Below are 19,254 nucleotides of genomic sequence, written 5' to 3'. Positions count from 1 at the left end.
TTGAATTGTAGCTTTTCAACTCGCCATTCTGGCTATCTTAGTCAGCCAGCTGTTAGTATTGAGCCAGGTGTCATTCTATGCACTTTACCTTTATTAATTCATTTAACCCTAACAACAACTCTATAAGGTAAGTGCTTTATTGCCCTTATTTTACAGACGAGGAAGCTAAGGCAAAGTGACAAAGTAGGGTTTGAACTCAGTCTTCCTCCAGAAATTATGCAGAGTCGGTTAAGACTGAGTCCTTCCACGCTGGGTCCCCCACTAGAAGTCATCTTCCTGTCTTAAATGATTTATAATGGTTATTTTCTTTTTATTGTCATCTTTGGCAGAGAAATTGACTCTGGCTTATTCAGTCTTCTTAACAGAGGACCTACTGATTTTGAGATGTTAGGCTGATTAGAGAGGAAGATAACAGCAACACAAAAAGGGGAATAAGAAAATAAACCTCTGAAGAATTTGATGCTTGAGTCTAGTGATGTATGTAAAAGCACTTTGCAAGTTGTAAGGCAGTGGTTTTCAAACTGTGATGTATTCAAACTATGATGTATTCCAGAACAACCAGGAGAGCTTGTTAAAAATGCTGACTTCCCAGTGTCACCCTCAGAGATTCTGATTGCATGAATCTGGGGCCTTGCCCAGGAATCTGCCTTTTTTTAACAAGCTCCCAGGTGACCTTGATGCAGGTGGTCCACTTGCTCACCTTGGAAACACTGCTGTACATATGGGGCTTAGAAGCGAGAGCTAGCAAATCCCAGAAGAATATTTGAGTTTTTGCCTGTAGAATAATTCAAACCACCTGAGTGGTAGCTTATTAGTGCTTTTCTGGTTCCCTGGTAACTCACTAGCTTTAGGCCAAGGAGCTTGATTGAGAGGGTATTGATGGGGAGGAAGGAGAGGAAAAGAAAGGAATAGGGCCAATTAAAACCACCTTCCCACTGAGGTGATTGTTTCTCTGTGGACAATGAAGGAGCTGTGGAGCACCTTCTTCCTTCAGTGTCTCCCTAATTGGCTGTTGTGACTATCATTCTGCCCTGAGGGAGGTTAATAGAAACAAGAGAGAGAAGAAAAGGATGCCAAGTAACTTAGAGCAGGAACAAAAAAGGAGCTGGCGCTCATTTCCACCAGGACAGAGAGAAGCCTGATTGGTCTCTTTCCCTAAGGTCCTCTTTCATGCATCTCTACGACCTTTCCCCTCCTTTTTTCTTTTCTCCCTCAGAGGGACCAATAAGCATGGGTTGTCTGGACAAGCAGTGCTTTATTAATGATCCAGGGAAAATTCTGATGACCCAGAATTCTGCCATAAAGTGATATCTTGTTATTGCAAAGTGATCGTGTTCTTAACCTTCTTGCTGAACCACGTTTTTTTTTTTTTGGCAGGGGGGTGGGATGAACAACAGCCAGAGGCTCTTTTATTCTGAGCATCTTTCCAAGAGATCAGTTGAGTTATTTGGATTTTCATACTGGACCGTTACATGACATGCATTAACAACGTGTGCTATAAACAACTTACCTTTCACTGAGCTAACTAATTTAAAGTAATTTTAGCAATATCATATGGCATCGTGATTAAGATTTCCTAGCTTCAGTCCTAGCTCTGCAAATCACTAACTGTGTGTCCTCGAAGGTGACTTTACATCTCTAAGCTGCAGGTTCCAATCTGTAAAGCTGAGATAATAATAGGACCTCCCTCCCAACATGCAAACACACACATACAACAGCAAATTGTTATGACCACCAAATGAGACAATACACGTAAAATATAGCGCCTCACCCACAGGAAGCCCACGATAATGTTGGCCTCCATGTTCTTTACTTTTCTGAATTCTCGTTTGATATTTCTAACCTAATAACTGCTGAATTGCTGGGAAAAAAAAAAAAAAAAAACAAGAAACAAAGTAACATTTTTAAAAAGTGTTTCCTCTCTATTAGCATTGAACTTCAAATGCTCATAGCACATTGTAAGCAGAGCAACAGATGGATTCTATCCAACGGGAAGGACACACAACTTAGAAAGCAAACAGACATAGGAGAGCAAGATAAATCACTGAGTTGCTTACCACACACATTGTGAGACACTGTGTATTAGAAGTTTCTTACCAATAGTTGGGCCTCCATTTCTTGAATGGTTTTATATTTCCAGACTGCAAACAAATGATTGTATGTGTGAAAAAAATATGGAATAGGCAGGAGGACAAATTCAAGTGAACCAGAATACCAGGGGCTCTGGTGTTCTCTTGGAGCTCTCTGCACCGGGTAAATCCTCTGAGTGTAGGCTTGCTGACAGCGGTCTCATTCACACGCAGGTTCCTCCCGGGTATAGCTCCGAGAGCAACAGCCCCCAGTCAGTGCAGGGTTACTAAGCAACTATACTCCCACGGAGGTACGCAATAAGAGAAAATCTTGATTTTAAAAACGAAAGAAAACCAAAAGCCCTGGTAAGCAGAGCTAATAATACAACCTGCTCTTCTCCTTTGAGTATACTAACCCTCAAGCTAGTTTACCTTTACCAGCGTATCACAACCACCTGGAAATCAAATTAGAAAGCATGCTGCAATTGTATAAAGTAACTTCAAGCAATGTTTTAAATTACTGCTAATAAATTTCATGTTAAAATGGCACCTCATATAGTGAACCCTTTTGTGTGTATGATCTCTCAACTGGGCACCTTAATGGAGGGTGATTGTCATTTGAATAATGGTTTTAGCAACTAAGTCAATGTTTAGTTTTAGACTTAATTTTTTTATTGTTTTTGTATTATCTAAGTTATACATTATTATGACAAAATTATTATTTTGAAGTAGCTAGTATAAAGATGATGACCAGTAATCATTGACTGGATCTTTAGAGTTTAAGGATTACAAATAGATCTGTACATGTTTACGTGTTCCCTACATATCCCCTTAGGATGACACAGGGAAACACTTCCTTGTTTTGATTCTTACTTTGATTAACATTTGCTAAGCACTCAATTTGTGCAGAGCACTATGTGAGACACTGGAGTTGAAGAGGGAGAAGGAAGAAGATGTACAAAGAGACAATACAAGGTCCAACCATTCAAAGAAGTGTTGTATAGTTTTAATGAAGGAGATAAAATTGTACACAGATACTACAGAAGGCAATGAAAGGAGGAATTAGGATACTCTGAATGATGTAATAATTATAGAAATCACTAGCTTCAAATTGCCAAATTAGAACATTACAGTTCTAATCTACTGGGATAGGGCAGGAGAGCAGTACAGAGGGAATGTTAAAGAATTAGAACTCTCAAATAGAAATGAAGCTGGATCTGACAGCTTTCTATACCTTCCAGCCTTTTCAATATCATGGTGTGTGTGCATGGATAGATAGATAGATGATAGATAGATAGATAGGCATAATTTTATTTTTACAATGCATCAAGGCATAAAGGATTTGTGTTAGAGGAAAACAAGTCACCAGCGACCTAGGCCTTGGCCTTGTCCAGCTGCTTCCAAGGTTAACAGGACTGGTGCCCCTGAGGCCCACCATACCAATTGAGGAACTCTGCGTATTTGAGACATGCTCCTTACATGGATTTGCCCACTAGAGAGTCAGAATCTCAAATACAATATGAAGGGATGTTGGCCCAGCACAGTTGATGTGGATGTGGATGTGTGATGTGCCATGGTTAGCAAGGCAATCTGAGTCAGGATGGAACTCCAGCCTGAACACCCACTAGCTTCCATCACCTTGGCAAGTTAGTTCACTTCTCTAAGCTTCATGGAAATGTCACTAATAAAATGGAATGCCCTGCTGAGCCATGTTGGAGCCTGAAACGAAACGAAGACTGCGTGTTCCTATATACCTTATCAAAATAGCCCCTTTATTGTGAATCAAATGGGAATAGTTAATTGAAGTTTTCAGGGACAAACCATGACTTCTGTTTAAAGCTCTGCATTGCCCAATCTGTTTGCATGACATTATCAACCCTAATAAACTGGCTGGTGGGGCATGCTGTTGATTGGAAATGACTGCTCCTGTTGCACAATAATACAGAGTTGTAGAACAAAACAGCCTGTTTTTATTTAAAATTATGATGGTGTTTATGCTTAGTGAATGCTTGGCATTAATTTTTTTTTTAAATATTACATTAAAATATTATTTACACTGAGTGCTGAGTTTTTTGGTTCCCCATTAAATGTTGCTTGCCCCTGTGGTGAATGCCTCACTCTCCTCCCCCTAATTGGGATTCCAAAAAATGTACTTTGAAGGACCACTATAATTACAAATAAAGATTATAAAATATCTTCATAAAATCTGTACTTAAAAGTAATAGTCATTGCTATCTGATTTTATAATACCTAACAGATTCCTTAGCTATTACTGAATGTGTTTTCTGAGAGTCCCTGAAAAAGCAGTGTGAATGAGAACAATACGCAGTTTATTCAACATGCTGAAAAGATACACAGTGAGTTCTGAAATCTGCCTCCGATGTTGTCACCAAGGAAATGTTGATGACCCTTAACCAGAATATACAAGGGAAAGGTGCTGGCCCAGCTGGGATTTCTCTTCTTCCAAGTTCTGGGAACCCTCTTGTGTATCCAAGACAATCTGCTCTCTGATGTCCCCTCTGTTGCTTTAGACTCCCAACAATTACACTCAGATAGCTTTTAGTCTTTGCTTGTACCAAAAATGCTTGAAGTACTGAATTTACCAATAGATTTCTATACAAAACTCTGATTCCCTCCTTTAGGTTCAGCAAAATGCTAAAGGACAGCTTGACTAATTGTACCATCATTCCTTCTGTCTTCCTCATAGGTAACTCTTCTTTCTGGGCCAATATTGATTCTCTGTGGACAGACATGAGGATTTTAAATTCCCCCTTTGGCAGGAAGAATAACTTCCTGCCAGGAGTGTGACCCAATGTGTTTCCCTGTTAGCACGTTTGCAGTGGTGGCTTCTTTCCTCAGCAGCAGCAGCAGCTGGAAAGCATTCCTACTGAACCACTTCACGCCCAATACTGGGAGAGCTACAGAAAATAAACTAACATGAAACATCATCTGCCTTTGCCTCTGAGAATGATACCCCAGGGCAATTTGATGGCAAACACAATAAAGTCACCAATGTGCAGTTGCATTAAACAAATACGGAAAAATTAGCACATTGACTATTTCTAATTATCTCCATTTATTCTGTAATGTGGTGTCTAGAGGAAACGGTTCTGTGGTAAATCTGCAAGATGTTGCTTTCAGCCTAGGAAGACAAATAAATAGGTACTACTTTAGCTTTTCATTCTCTTGGTCATTCACAGAGTGAAAAAAAAAAAAAGAAAACCCCAACTACTTTAAAATTGAAAAAATATTACCCATCAAAAGAGAAAGTGCTTACAAAAGGAAAGACTTGACAAAAAGTAATATGTAGACACAGCACCAGGCTTCTCACTTCTGATGAATTTGCAGCCTAAATACTAAAATATGCTGTTTCCCATTTCACCTTGTTTCCACAGAGACCAGGGCTGACAAAGAGCCCGTCACCAACAGTTACCGCCCTTTGTCTGCCCCGGTTGCTGAAGGCTGCATGAGCAGAGAATGAGCAAATGTGGGATAAATGTAAGCTGCTGATTTTATTCACACTTGGAACCTTATCTGTCTCACATCTGAGTCACTAAGGAGCTCTCAGATTTGCCTCAATCTGACTTATTTTATGCTCTGGCTTTTCTTCTATTTACCTTTTCTTCTTTGCGTGTAATAAAAATAACACAATAACACATGGAAAGATAGAAAGCAAAAGTTAAGAATCACTGATAATTTTCGAAACAATTTTAAATCATCAAAAAATAAATACAAACTAATATTTGGATATAATTTCTTCCAGATTTTTCCCTGGCTCCTTCTCCTTATGTGTGTATTCTCTATGTTCTTTCCCACTTATCTGAAATACCAGTGAGGAAGTGAATTCCCAAGTATCCTTAGATCTGTTTCTAGACTCAGTTTCAGTGACTTTTTTTTCCATATTAACTTGCAGAGTTCTGAGAGCTCATTAGATCCTTCGTAATGTGACTTCAGTGGAATTAGGGAAGAAGATCAGTCTGCTATGAGCACAAGGACTAGGTCTCCCAGCCTTCCTTTTGTCAGACCAGCTTTTATTTTTTGAAAAACTTTGGACTTCTGTGTGAGATTCTGTTTGAATAAAGGGTTTTGTGGCAAAACCAAAATAAAATAAAACATCACATATTCTGTTCCATTTTGTGTAGGGTACATGAAATTTTGATGTTATGCTTTTGTAGCAGCCATTCGAATGTGTCAATATTGATATTACTGTTTTCTAGTGACAATGCTTCCATACAGACTAAAGAGCAATGATACATATAAATCATATGTGAGTATTATGTAAAATAGATTCCCTCACCTACTTCCTGAACCAACTCTGGCCATGGTCATCCTCTTCTGATGTTCCCTATGATGCCTTCATCCATTCCAGGGAGAGAACAGAGTTCTCACAAGGCCTAGGCTCATCCCTGGCTGCTCTCAAATCACTAGTAATGGGAAATCCAGCTGTCCTCCCTAAGACCAGAGAAATCCACAGTGGCTGAACCCAACTTGCTGCCTAGAGACTGACTCCCCACATGCTGCACTATTCCTGTCATAGTAACTTCCAAATGCAAAATACGGAACTTCCGTGGCCCAATTGCTCCATGCCTGTCTTTGTCACCACCCTACTGCTGGACCCTTCTCCCTCACATTCCCCATACTCACTAGCGAAGCTCTTTATGCCTCTCCACACTCATTTTCTGCTCCAACAGTAATCATTTTCCAGGATTACTGAAAGAGAAGGACTATTCTTTCTGGATTGGTAAAATATCCACTCTATAAACCAGCATGTGGCCTTCCCTCATGACCCAAGCAAGAAAATAATGAAAAAAATTTTACACTGGCCTAACCTATTACCTATGTATATGTAATATGCTTTATCTATCCTATCCATGAATACTTCATCAGAGAAGCCAAGGAAGCAAAGAAATCTGCTCATCTTCTGAGAGTTTGACTCATGTATATATTAAATGGTCTGGCCCTCAATACTGTGATTTCTCTCTTGATGTGGCTATGTTCTTGTTCATTTACATTCAATTAGTAAATGATTTGGCTGTTTACTAATGACATTTACTGAAGATCTAAAAGATATACACTTCTGTTTTTGTGGAATTTCTCATTATTCTAAATCTAGTTGAATGAATGCAAAGTAGGTACAGTGGGGCAGTAGATATTGGAATGGGGGGATATTCAGACCGCATACAAATGATGGCTATTTATTCAATACTTTCAATACTTATGTTAATTATATTAGATTTATAATCATAGTTGATAAGGATAAAATATATTATTGGAGGCTAAGTTATTATAGGCTTTTGAAATAGTTTACTGAGTTAATATGACTGTAAAATAGATATATTTTAATTTTAAAATGCCAACAGTGTGGTATTAAACAAAGTAAAAGTCTTTCCTCATTGGTATAAGGGGTAAAGATAGAATAAGGGTCAAGAATGTTTTCAATAGAACATTTCTTGGTAATAAAATATGCATTTTATACTCTAGCAGGGTCCTTTTGGTGTGATTATGTAAAAATATCTCAGATTGGAGGTCTACACCAAAATCACAGAGTTTTAACTACTGTAGTTATATGAAACAATGTAATATCTAGCAGGGCAAAGCCATACTATAAAATAATTCCTCTTATTTTTTCCTTGGGATTTTATTGGTGGATCTTACTTGCTTATTCTTCCAGATATACTTTAGAATCATTTGGTCTATAAATGAATTAAACTTTGACTTTACAGAAATAGTATTTTGGGCAGCTAAGAGAAATCACAACATCTGTAGGCACGATCTTTAAATGCAACTCTATTACATGCTGTCGACATTCTGCTTCAGTGAAGATCACCAGAAGCTCTGCTGACCGTTAATGCCTAACATTTGTCCTCATGGTAAATTAGAACTGGTGAACACAGTTGGTGGTTCTTTCTATTTTCACACTCTATTTTTTCCAGAATGTCTGGGAGGTGTGAGCAGGTCATCCTGATCCATCAGCACCTCATGAAGGTGAGGTGTCATTAGACCCTCAGTTGACTGCCGCCCTCTTTATAGGGATCATATGGTATAAGCTGTTGTCAAGGAAAAGCATAGATGTGGAAAGGAGGAACAAACTTTAAATTACAAGTTGGAAGGTGGGCTATGAAAGACTAATTTTGGTCTTCCTGCTGGTTATTCTTTATCCTTTTAGAAAATATATTCAAACATATGTGTACATGTAGTTTCTGGATGGCATCACAAACTTACCACCTGTTCACTTGCCTCTTTGTCTTTGTCTTATGTTGTTGTAGGTGGCCATGAACAGGAACACACTCAAGTTACCTTAAGGTTATGGAATTTTATTTTAAAGAGTCCTGGTGAAATGAGAAATCATTCAGCTCTTTCAGGTTCCAAGAAAATGAGAACGTTGTAGTTGTAGTTAAATATAAAGATGCCCATTGAAATAAGAATGACAGAAAATAACGAGTTTTATACTAATATATATGTATTACATATTTGAAGTGTGGGTTATCTGTCCTACCTATAGATACTTTCTCACATAAGCAAAAAAACAAAAATCTTGGGCATTTTCTGAAAATATACAAATGACAATATGCATATTACATGGTCCACCTCCTGAATACTTTGATTTCCCTCTTGACTTTACCATGGTCTTATTCATTTACATTCGACTAATACATTATTTGACAGTTTAATAGAGCTGCTCACTCGGGCTTCAAGGAACTAGAACAGGATTTAAAGTGGCATCAGAACACAATGCCTCCACTCTAATATACTGTCCTAGTAGTGATTCAAGTTAATCTGCTTGCACTTCTTCTGAGACTATTGACCCCTTCAGAAAGTTCCCTCTACTCTTATCTACTTCCCTTTTGGGCTTCTTCTTACTTATGGCAAGTGACTGCATCAACACCTTCTTTCTCTCTGTCTCTCTCATCCTGTGCAACTCCACCCTGCCAAATCTTTCTGGATGTCTGGCCTTCAAACTCACCCAGAGAGAGAATCTGATTAGTTCAGCCAGTCACCATCCTTACTGAAAAGTTTTGGTCGTGGCCTTTAAATGGGCTATCTTTGTTTGTATCAAGTATCAGTCCCTAGTCCAATTAACTGTGGCTGGGACAGGGTTACATGGCGGAAAACATGAGTATCTGTGTCCAGGGAATCCTACCCCCTGCAGCTGCTTTTCTCAGAAAGACACCATGCATGTGTCAGGCCTTCAGAGTGGAATGGCCTGTTTAGTATGGGAAAATTTTAGATTTTCGTTCCTTATTGAAGACATCAACTCTTGTTCTGCCGTAAACATTGGTCTTGACATTGGTCATTGAAATGACAGAACACCACAGAATGCAGCTCAAAGCAGCATGTGTTGGCAGCAGAGATTTCTTGACCTTAGCCCCTCAAACAGAATCAGTGAGTGACTTCAGCCAGAAAGGTATAGCTGCTGGTATGGTACCTGTTTCCTGTGTTTCCTAAGTCATACCAGCGTGGAGGTGGAACATGAAAATCACAGCCAAATAATATTTTTCAAGGTCCACCCTCTCGTGCACTGAAATAGCTGCTCTCTCTCCCTTAAAATTTTTACCAGTGGAGCTGTAGTTCCCAGAAGGTTTCTCCTATGTGTGCTGAGAAGTAAGCCTCTCAATTGCCATGGCATTCCTGCATTCTATACCTCCTTTGTCTTGAATCCTTGCAATGAACACCCTGGCTGCAGCTGATGCCAACAGTAGTAGCTGTGTCTCCTGCCAGAAACACCACTGCAGCTGCTTCTGCTGCTGCCACTGCCTTTCAGGCTGAGACTACTCCTACCTGCAGAAAAAGAGGTCACTAGATAAATATTAAGGGTAACTATGTCCAATGTCAAGAGCACTGACATCCAGTCACAGCTGCAGCAAACTCTGCTTCCATGAAAGTTACTGCTTTCATTGCCAGTTCTGCTGTCACCACCATCAGTGCCTCTCCTGGTGCCTAAGAGCTTGATGCCCCAGAGACATCTAAGGAAAACAGCTTTTAAACTTGTTCTTTCATTAAAATTTTACCTTCTACAAGTTCAGTCATGAGTCTACAGAAATTAAGCCAGAGTATAATCTAGGTGAAATTTCGGTTCAGAATTGCCCCTCTTCTTCAGTATCAGTGCCCTGGCTTCTCTCCCTCCCTGTATTTCTTTGGGATGAGTTCTTTCCCACAAACTTCTTGGTTCCTCATGAGTATGAGAACAGATAGGTCTCAGCCACCGCACAGAGTAGCAAAGTGATTAGCTACTTCAGAGTAGTTAACTCTACCTAATTATGTAATTAATTACCCCATAGTCACCCAGGCTAAAAAAAAAAAAATCTACAAGTATGTGTTTTAGGAGATTTAAGGATATCCTAATATACATAATTGATATGAAGAAGAATTAAAATTTTATCAACTATACTCTTCAGTCTAAAGAAAGAATACAGAAGGTAGGTGATCTGTCTCAATTACAGAAATGGGAAGATCAATACGCAAAATTTTATATTTTCATTCAATATCATCAGAAAAAGAAGACACAGAATCTGGTAGACAAGAAGATCCCAGTCACTAAAAATGTGTAGTCTGCTTTAGCACAAATACCTCATTATACATCACCATGGCCTCAGAACATTTCATCAAGATTATTAAAGTATTATTGTGATATTTATATCTTTATTAAGATGCACTTGTGTATTATTAAATGAGTTTAATCTGAGCACTAATAAATTTGAGGCAGTACAAATCACCCAAATGGACCTGTTGTGTAGATACTTGGATATATAGGAAGAGGACTAACCTAGAGATATAAATTGGTGCATTTCACCATGTAGATGAAGGCAGGAGAGTAGATGAAATCATCTAGGGAAAGAATGTAAAAAAGAGAACAGGGTTTCTAATCAAGCCTGAGGGAACCCCAATATCTAAATAATGAATAGAAGGGAAGGATCTGGCAAACACAATCAAGAAAGAGTGGCCCAGTGAAGCAGGAGAAAGATTAGAAAAATGGAATGTCATGGAAATTAATTTAAGGGACTGTTTCCAGCTGGAGAGAGTGGTTGGTGCTGTCCATGCTCTTGAATGACCCAAAAATACGATTTTCTAAAAGTTAAAAACATGACTTTCATAAAACTATAAAATTGGCCCAAGTCAAATAATTTATTCACCTCATTCATTAAGGAAGAAAACAGTATGTCTGGTTCAGAGGAGAATGTGAAGGTCAGATATTTGAATAGTCAAAGGCGTAATAAAATTAATCTACTACTAAACAAAAAATTGGTTAATATCCTACAGGCCAATAAACTGTAATGGTTGGGGTTACCTTTTCTACCTGATGAAAATAAATTGCATCTCTTCTAAACCAAATTACTTTATTGCAGTAGGCAGGAATAATATCCATTTCTGTCAGCCCACAATCACTTGCATTAATACCAGTTTTTCTCTATAAGTGTATCACTATTAAGTTGCAAAATAGCCTGGTCAATAAAAACTCAATCAAAGTTGCATACCCCTATAGAATTGTATAATACCCAGATGAGCTAGATAGTGACTACATGACTGGTTCATTTCACTTCATATAATGACCTCCAGATTCATCCATGCTGCTGCAAATGACAGATTGTAATTCGTTTTTATGACTGAATAGTATTGCATTGTGTATATATACTATGTTTTATCTATTTATTCATTGATGGATACTAAATTTAATTCCATATCTTGGCTGTTGGGAATAGTGCTGCAATAGATACGGAGATGCAGGTGTCCCTTTGATAAACTGATTTCCCTTCCTTTAAATAAATACCCTTAAGTGAAATTGTTAGATCATGTGGTAGTTTTAGTTTTTTGAGAAATCTCCATACTATTTTATAATGGCTTTATTAATTTTACATTTCCACCAACATTATCCTTTTCTTCCATTCTACAGGCTGCCTCTTCACACTGTTCATTGTTCCTGTTGCTGTACAAAAACTTTTGGTTTAACACAATCTCATTTGTCTCTTTTGTTTTGTTACCTGTGCTTTAGAAGTCTTAGTCATAAAATCTTGGCCTAGACCTATGTCCTGAAACATTTTCCCCTGTGTTGTCTTCTAGGAATTTTATATTTTGGGGTCTTATGTTTAAGCCTGTAGTTCATTTTGAGTTAATTTTTTTCTCCTACTTTTATATTTTTGAGTCTTATGTTTAAGCCTTAATTCATTTTGAGTGGATTTTTTTATATGGCAAGAGATAGGGTATTAAATTTTATTCTTCTGTATATGGATGTCTAGTTCTCCCACCACCATTTATTATAGAAGGTATCTTTTCCCCAGTGTATGTTCTAGGTACCTTTGTCAAAAATCAGTTGGCTGTAAACACATGGGTTTACTTCTGGGTTTTTAATTCTGTTCCATTGGTCTATGTGTTTGTTTTTATACCAATATCATGCTGTTTTGGTTACTATTGCTTTGTAGTATATTTTAAAGTCAAATAGTGTGATGCCTCCAGTTTTGTTCTTTTTGCTCAGGATTGCTTTCATTATATAATCAGGATCTTCTGTGATTTCATATAATTTTCAAGATTTTTTTTTCTATTTCTGTAAAGATTATCATTGGTATTTTGATAGGGATTAAATTGCTTTAGATAATATGGTCATCTTAGTAATATTAATTCCTCTGATCTATGAGCATGGGCAGCCTTTCCATTTGTTTGTGTTCTCTTCAAAATTTTTCATCGGTGTTTTATGCTTTTCATTGTAGAGGTCTTTCACCTCCTTGGTTAAATGTGTTCCTAGATATTTTTACTCTTTTTTGTAACTATTGTAAATGGGATTACTTTCTCAATTTCTTTTCCACTAGTTATTGGTTTAAAGAAGTGTTACTGATTATTGTATGCGATTTTTGTATCCTGCAACTTTACTGAATTTATTCTATCAGTTCTAAGCATTTTTGTTGGAGTTTGGGTTCTTTTAGTACACAAGATTATATCATCTGCAAAAAAGTACAGTTCAACCCCCTCTTTTCCAATTCGGATGTCTTTTATTTCTTTCTCTTGCTGGATTGTTCTGGCTAGGACTTCCAGTACTGTTTTGACTAAGTTGGTGAAAGTGGGCATTCTTGCCTTATTCAGTTCTTAGAGGAAGGTCTTTTAGCTTTTCCCCATTCGGTACAACATTAGCTGTGAGTTTGTCATATATATCCTTTATAATGTTGAGGCATGTTCCTTCTATACCTATTTTGTTGAGAATTTTTATCATGAAGGGATGTTGAGTTTTATCAGATGTTTTTTTCTGCATCTATTGAGACGATAATACAGTTTTTGTCCTTCATTCTGTTAATGTAATATATCACATTTATTGATTTGTATATATTGAACTATCTCTGCATCCCTGGGATAAATCTCACTTAATTGTGGTATATTACCTTTTTGATGTGTTGCTGGATTCAGTTTGCTACTATTATGTTGAGAGTATTTTTTGCATCTATGTTCATCAGGGATATGACCAGTAATTTTCTTTTTTGTTGTTATGTCCTTGTCCGTTTTGGTATCGGGATCATACAGGCCTTGTAGAATGAATAGGAAGCATTCTTTCTCCTTCAATTTTTTTTTTTTTTTGAATCATTTGAGAAGAATTGGTGTTAGCTCATTATAAATTTGGTAAAATTCAGGAGTAAAGCCATTCAGTCCTGGGTTTTTGTTTTTTGAGAGGCTGTTAGTGATGCAACCTCATTACTCATTACTGATCTGTTCAAGTTTTCTTTCTGGTTCAATTTTGGTAGAGCATATGTGTCCAGAAATGTATTCCATTTTTTTCTAGGTTTTCCAATTTGTTAGTGTATAGTTGTCCATAGCAGTCTCTAATAATCTTTTGTATCTGAGTTGTAATATCTCCCTTCTCTTTTTTTAAATTTTATTTATGTAGGTTGTTTCTCTTTTTTCTTGGTTAGTGTAGCTAGCAGTTTATCAATTTTGTTTATCTTTACAAAAAATCACCTTTGATTGATCTTTTATATATATTTTTTTGTCTGTATTTCATTTAGTTCTGCTCTGGTCTTTGTTATTTCTTTTCTTCTATTAGCTTTGGGTCGAATTTGTTTTTGCTTTTGTAGTTCCTTGAGGTATACCATTAGGTTGTTTATTTGAAATTTTTCTATTTTGTTGACGTAGGTATTTATTGCTGTAAACTTCTTTCTTACCACTGCTTTTGCTATATCCCACAGGTTTTGTTATGTTGTGTTTCCATTTTCATTTGTTTCAAGAAATTTTTTATTTTATTTTTACCTTTTTCATTGACCTAATGGTCATTCAGGAGCATATTATTTAATTTCCATGTATTTGTAGTATTTCCAAAGTAACAAAAATCTTGTTATTGATTTCTAGTTTTATTCCATTGTGCTCTCAGACGATACTTGGTATAAATTTGATTTTTACAGATTTGTTGAGACTTGTTTTGTGGACTAACATATGTTCTATCCTGGAGAATGTTCTGTTTACTAATGAGAAGAAAGTGTATTCTGCAACTGTTGAATCAAATATTTGGTACATTTCTGTTATGTTCATTTGGTCTATAATACATATTAAATGCATTGTTTCTTTGTTGATTTTCTGTCTAGACTCTCTGTCTAATGCTGAAAGTGGAGTGTTGAAATCCCCAACTATTACTGTACTGAAGTCTATCTCTCTTTTTAGCCCTAATAATGTTTGCTTTATATATCTGGGTGTTCCCTTGCTAGGTGAATATATATTTACAGTTTTTATATTCTTTTCCTGAATTGATCTCTTTTATTATTATATAAGGGCCTTCTTTGTTTCTTTTTCTCTAACATAAATATAAAGAAAGTCTGTTTTCTCTAACACAAATATAGCTACTTCTGCATGCTTTTGGTTTCCATTTATATGGAATATTTTTCCATCCCTTCACTTTCAATCTGCATGTGTATTTGCAGGTGAAGGGAGTTTCTTGTAGACTGGAAATAGTTGGATATTAAGTTTTTTCAAAATCCATTCAATCAGGATGTATTTTAGTTAATGGATTTAAACAATTTATATTCAAGGTTGTTATTAATAGGTGAGGTTTTTTGTAGTGATAACATTTGGCTTTTTTCTCATTTGTATATATGTTCTACCCATGAGTTTTATGCTTTCATGTGTCTTCACAATGGTAGATATCTTCCTTTTTGTTTTCAGATGTAGAACTCCCTTGAGCATTTCTTGTAGGTCTGGTCTAGTGCCAATGAATTACCTGTTTTTGCTTTTTAAGGAAAGACTTTATATTTCTCCTTTAGTTTTGAAGGATAGAATTGTTAGGTAAAGTATTCTTTGCTGGAAGTTTTTTCTTTCAGTGCTTTGAATATATCTCTCCATTCTCTCCTGGTCTTCAAGTTTCTGCTGAGCAATCCATTGTTAGTCTGATGATAATTCCCTTTTATGTAACTTGATGCTTTTCTCTTGCTGCTTTGAGAATTCTCTTTGTCTTTGACTTTTGAGAGTTTGACCAAAAGGGGTCTTGGAGACCGCTTGTTGTTTGAATCTATGTGTAGATCTTGGAGCTTCCTATATCTGGATGCATATATCCTTTGCAGGACTTCATAAGTTTTTAGCTATTATTTCATTAAATAGATTGTCTATGCCTTTTCCCGTATCTTCTCCTTTAGAAACTACCAAAATTGAAATATTTGATCACTTTAACATGTCTCATATATCATGTAGGCTTTCTTTTTTAAAATTCTTTATTTTTTGTCTGACTAGATTCTTTCAAAAGTTTTTTCTTCAAGTTTAGAAATTCTTTCTTCTACTTGATCTAGTCTATTGTGAAAGTTCTTGATTGTATGTTTAATTTTATTCATATTATTTCTAGCTCCAAAATATTGGTTTTGTTCTTTTTTTATTATTTCAATCTCTTAATTAAATTTCTCATTCAGAACATGAATTATTCTTTGTTCTTTGTATTGGTTATCTGTGTTATCTTATATCTCACTGGTTTCAAAATACTAATATTAGTATTTTGAATCTTTTTCAGGCATTGAATAGACTTTCTTTTCTTTGGAATCTTACTGGATAATTATTGTGTTCTTTTGGATGTGTCATGTTTTCTTGCATTTCCATGTTTCTTGTGTTTTTAAGTTGATAGCTATGCATCTGTTGTAACAGTAGCTTCATCCAATTTTATGAATTTGCTTTTGTAGGTAAAGACATTTTCCTGTAGGTATATTAGGTTGTTCTTGCATTGCTAAAGAGAAATACCCGAGACTCGGTATTTATAAAGAAAAGAGGTTTAGTTGGCCCACAGTTCTGTAGACTTTATAGGAAACCTGATGTTGACAACTGCACAAATTCTAGGGAGACCTCTAGAAGCTTACAATCATGGTGGAAGGCCAAGGGGAGCAGGCATGACCTGTGGTGAAAGCAAGGGAGGGGAGGTGCCACACACTTTTAAAGAACCAGATCTCACAAGAATTCACTCACTATTGTAAGGATAGCACCAAGGAGATGGTGCTAAATAATTCAGGAGAAATTTGTCCCTGTGATCAAATTGCCTCTTACCAGGGCCCTTCTCCAACACTGAGGGTTACATTTCAACATGAGATTTGGGTGGGGATAAATGTACCAACTATATCATGTATCTATAGTGTTAGTTGGGTAGGGTGCTTTGGCTTTGATTCTGGGTGGACACAGTAGTGTAGTCTCTGTATTTCTTTGGTTGTAATCAACATTATTGATATCTGTGAGTTCCTCAGTGGCTTAGGCTGCAGCTCTTAGTGAAGACTGTGGTGAGGCTTTACTGGGAAGATGGGCACCAGGCTGATCAGTCCTCTGGCACCAGTGATGGCAGTGATGGGCCAGGTGTGTGGTCCTCAGGCTCCTTGGTGGTGTATGCTGGCACTGGCAGTTGTGAGCCCAGAAGGGGTTGGTCCTGCATCCACCAGGTAGCTATCGCTAAAGTGACAGCAGCTGCCAGGGGGCAGGCACATGGTGGGGGTGCCTGAGGACCCCAGGCAGCATATTGGTGGGGCATTAGCCAGTGGCAGTAGGTAAAAAAAAGCATTGACAGTCCCAAGCCTTGGGCTCCTAAAGTGTCTTCATGTGGGCACGCAGTAGCAGTGGGCTGGGCAGTTCGGTCCTTAGGCCCCAGAAGGCATGTGCAGGCACTGGTGGTAGACTGGACAGGCTTGTCCTTATACCCTTGCACTACGAGTATATGAGTCAGTAGTGGCAGTCAGAGTGAGCCTATACCATGCCTCCTAGACTATGTACATGGGCAGTACAGTGGGCAGGTTGGTAGTGGGTGGGGAGAGTTGCTCCCCCATCCTCCAGATGGTGCACATGGGTGCTAGCTTTGGTGGTTTTGGGAAGCGTAGGCCTGTCTTGAGGTCCCTGCATGCTGCTCATGGGTGCCAGTGGCAGTGAGAAGGGCAAGTCCATTCCAAAATCCCTGGACAACATGCACAGACACTGGTGGTGGTGGGTGGGGCAGGTTGACCCCTAGGCTCCTGGATGATCCATTTGGGTGCCAGCAACAGCATTTGTATTGGGCCTGCCATCAGCTATTTGAGCAATTAAAAATTTCCTTTTTTGGTTCATTTCTGACTTCAGAATCTCTGAAAAGTTCTGTGTTTTCTGCACAACTCCCATAGCAGCTGTGACAGAGAAACAAAGGAGTATGAGTTTCTATTTCTCCAAGAGATCCTCAAGCCACACATCCCTTAAGAAAAATGATTACATGACCCTGACACCCTACGTGCTGCTAATTAGATCAAGAGTAAGTTTCTGAACTAGGAAGAGACAATCCATAGGTTGGCCAATAACTAATAAGGTAACTTGGTATAAGCACTCTCTCCAGCAGAGTTAATACCAACTACCAGAACCAAAAGATCTTCTTGGAAAGACTGAAAATGAGAAAATATTCAGCAGAGGAAATGAGTGCTTGGAAAGGAAACAAAAAAACTGAAATGCACAAAGAAAGAAGAAAAGAAGCAGCTGTGATGAAGTGGAAGTCTAAAAAAAGAAAGAAGAGATTGGGGAGTGAGAGGAGTATTGGCAGAGAGAGCAATGGTAAAGAAAGAGATCAACTGCATTACAAGTACGGTGAAATTGCTATGATAGGTAACACCAGTCATGAGCTTCTGAGAGGACAACTACCAGGATTTCCCTTCTCTGAGTCTCCAGAGTGGCAGTTGCAAGTACTGGTGTTAGAGATGCTGGAATATAGTAATTTCTGACAGGAAGATATCTTTTTTATTTTGAGGATTAAATGATATTTTGTTAAGGTGTTTTACCCTAATCAAGGTAATTTATTAGTCTGATGTAACTAGGTTTTCCAATAACAATCAAAGTCTTTTGTGTTTAACTTTTGTTTTAGGTTCAGGGGTACATGTGCGGGATTGTTATATAGGTAAACTGTGTGTCATGGGGGTCTGGTGTACAGATTATAAACATAGGACCCAGGTAATAAGCACAGGACTTGATAGGTAGTTTCTTGATCCTCTCCCCACTTTTTAATGGGGTTGTTAGTTTTTTTCTTGTTAATTTGTTTTAACTCTTAATTTAACTTTTTAAAATTTGTTTCAACTTTTAATTTGTTTTTTCTTATAAATTTGTTTAAGTTCCTTATAGATTATTGATTAAGTTCCTTTGACAGATGCATAGTTTGCAAATACCTTCTGTTCTTTTTGTTGCAATTGCTTTTGGCATCTTCATCATGAAATCTTTGCCAGTTCCTATATCTAGAATGGTATTTCATAGATATCTCCAAGGGCTTTTATAGTCTTAGGTTTTACATTTAGGACTTTAATCTATTTTGAGTTGATTTTTATATATACTATAAAGAAAGTGTCCAGTTTCAATCTTCTGCATATGGCTATCTGGTTATCCCAGCACCATTAACTGAACAGGGAATCCTTTCCCCACTACCTGTTTGTGTTGACTTTGTTGAAGATCAGATTGTTGGAGGTGTCTGGCATTATTTCTGGGTTCTCTATTCTGTTCCATTGGTCTGTGTCTGATTTTGTACCACTATCATGCTATTTTGGTTATGTAGCCCTGTAATATTGTTGGAAATTGAGTAAGTGATGCCACCAACTCTGTTCTTTTTGCTTTGGACTTGCCTTAACTATTCAGGCTCTTTATGGTTCCAAATGAATTTTAAAATAGTTTTTTTCTAATTCTGTGAAGAATTTCATTGGCAGTTTGATAGGAAAAGCATTGAATCTATAAATTGCTTTGGCCAGTATGGTCATTTTAACAT

At 37.4% G+C, this 19,254-nt stretch overlaps 1 long non-coding RNA gene across 2 annotated transcripts in view; it reads right to left on the bottom strand.

Moving 5' to 3' along the window:
• The window catches only part of LOC108540498 (uncharacterized), a 30,303-nt gene extending 23,733 nt beyond the window's left edge, over positions 1 to 6,570 (bottom strand). For both annotated transcript variants that reach the window (XR_001888691.1, XR_001888690.1), the window contains exon 1: positions 6,367 to 6,570. This is a non-coding gene — a long non-coding RNA (uncharacterized LOC108540498). The remainder of the gene's footprint in view (positions 1 to 6,366) is intronic.
• Positions 6,571 to 19,254: the final 12,684 nt, after the last annotated feature.

This window comes from Rhinopithecus bieti, unplaced genomic scaffold (genome assembly GCF_001698545.2).
Source record: "Rhinopithecus bieti isolate Rb0 unplaced genomic scaffold, ASM169854v2 scaffold_19731, whole genome shotgun sequence".
NCBI classification, from domain to species: domain Eukaryota; kingdom Metazoa; phylum Chordata; class Mammalia; order Primates; family Cercopithecidae; genus Rhinopithecus; species Rhinopithecus bieti.
Note: the sequence above shows the minus strand (reverse complement) of the source record. Positions and strands in the feature narration are given on the sequence as shown.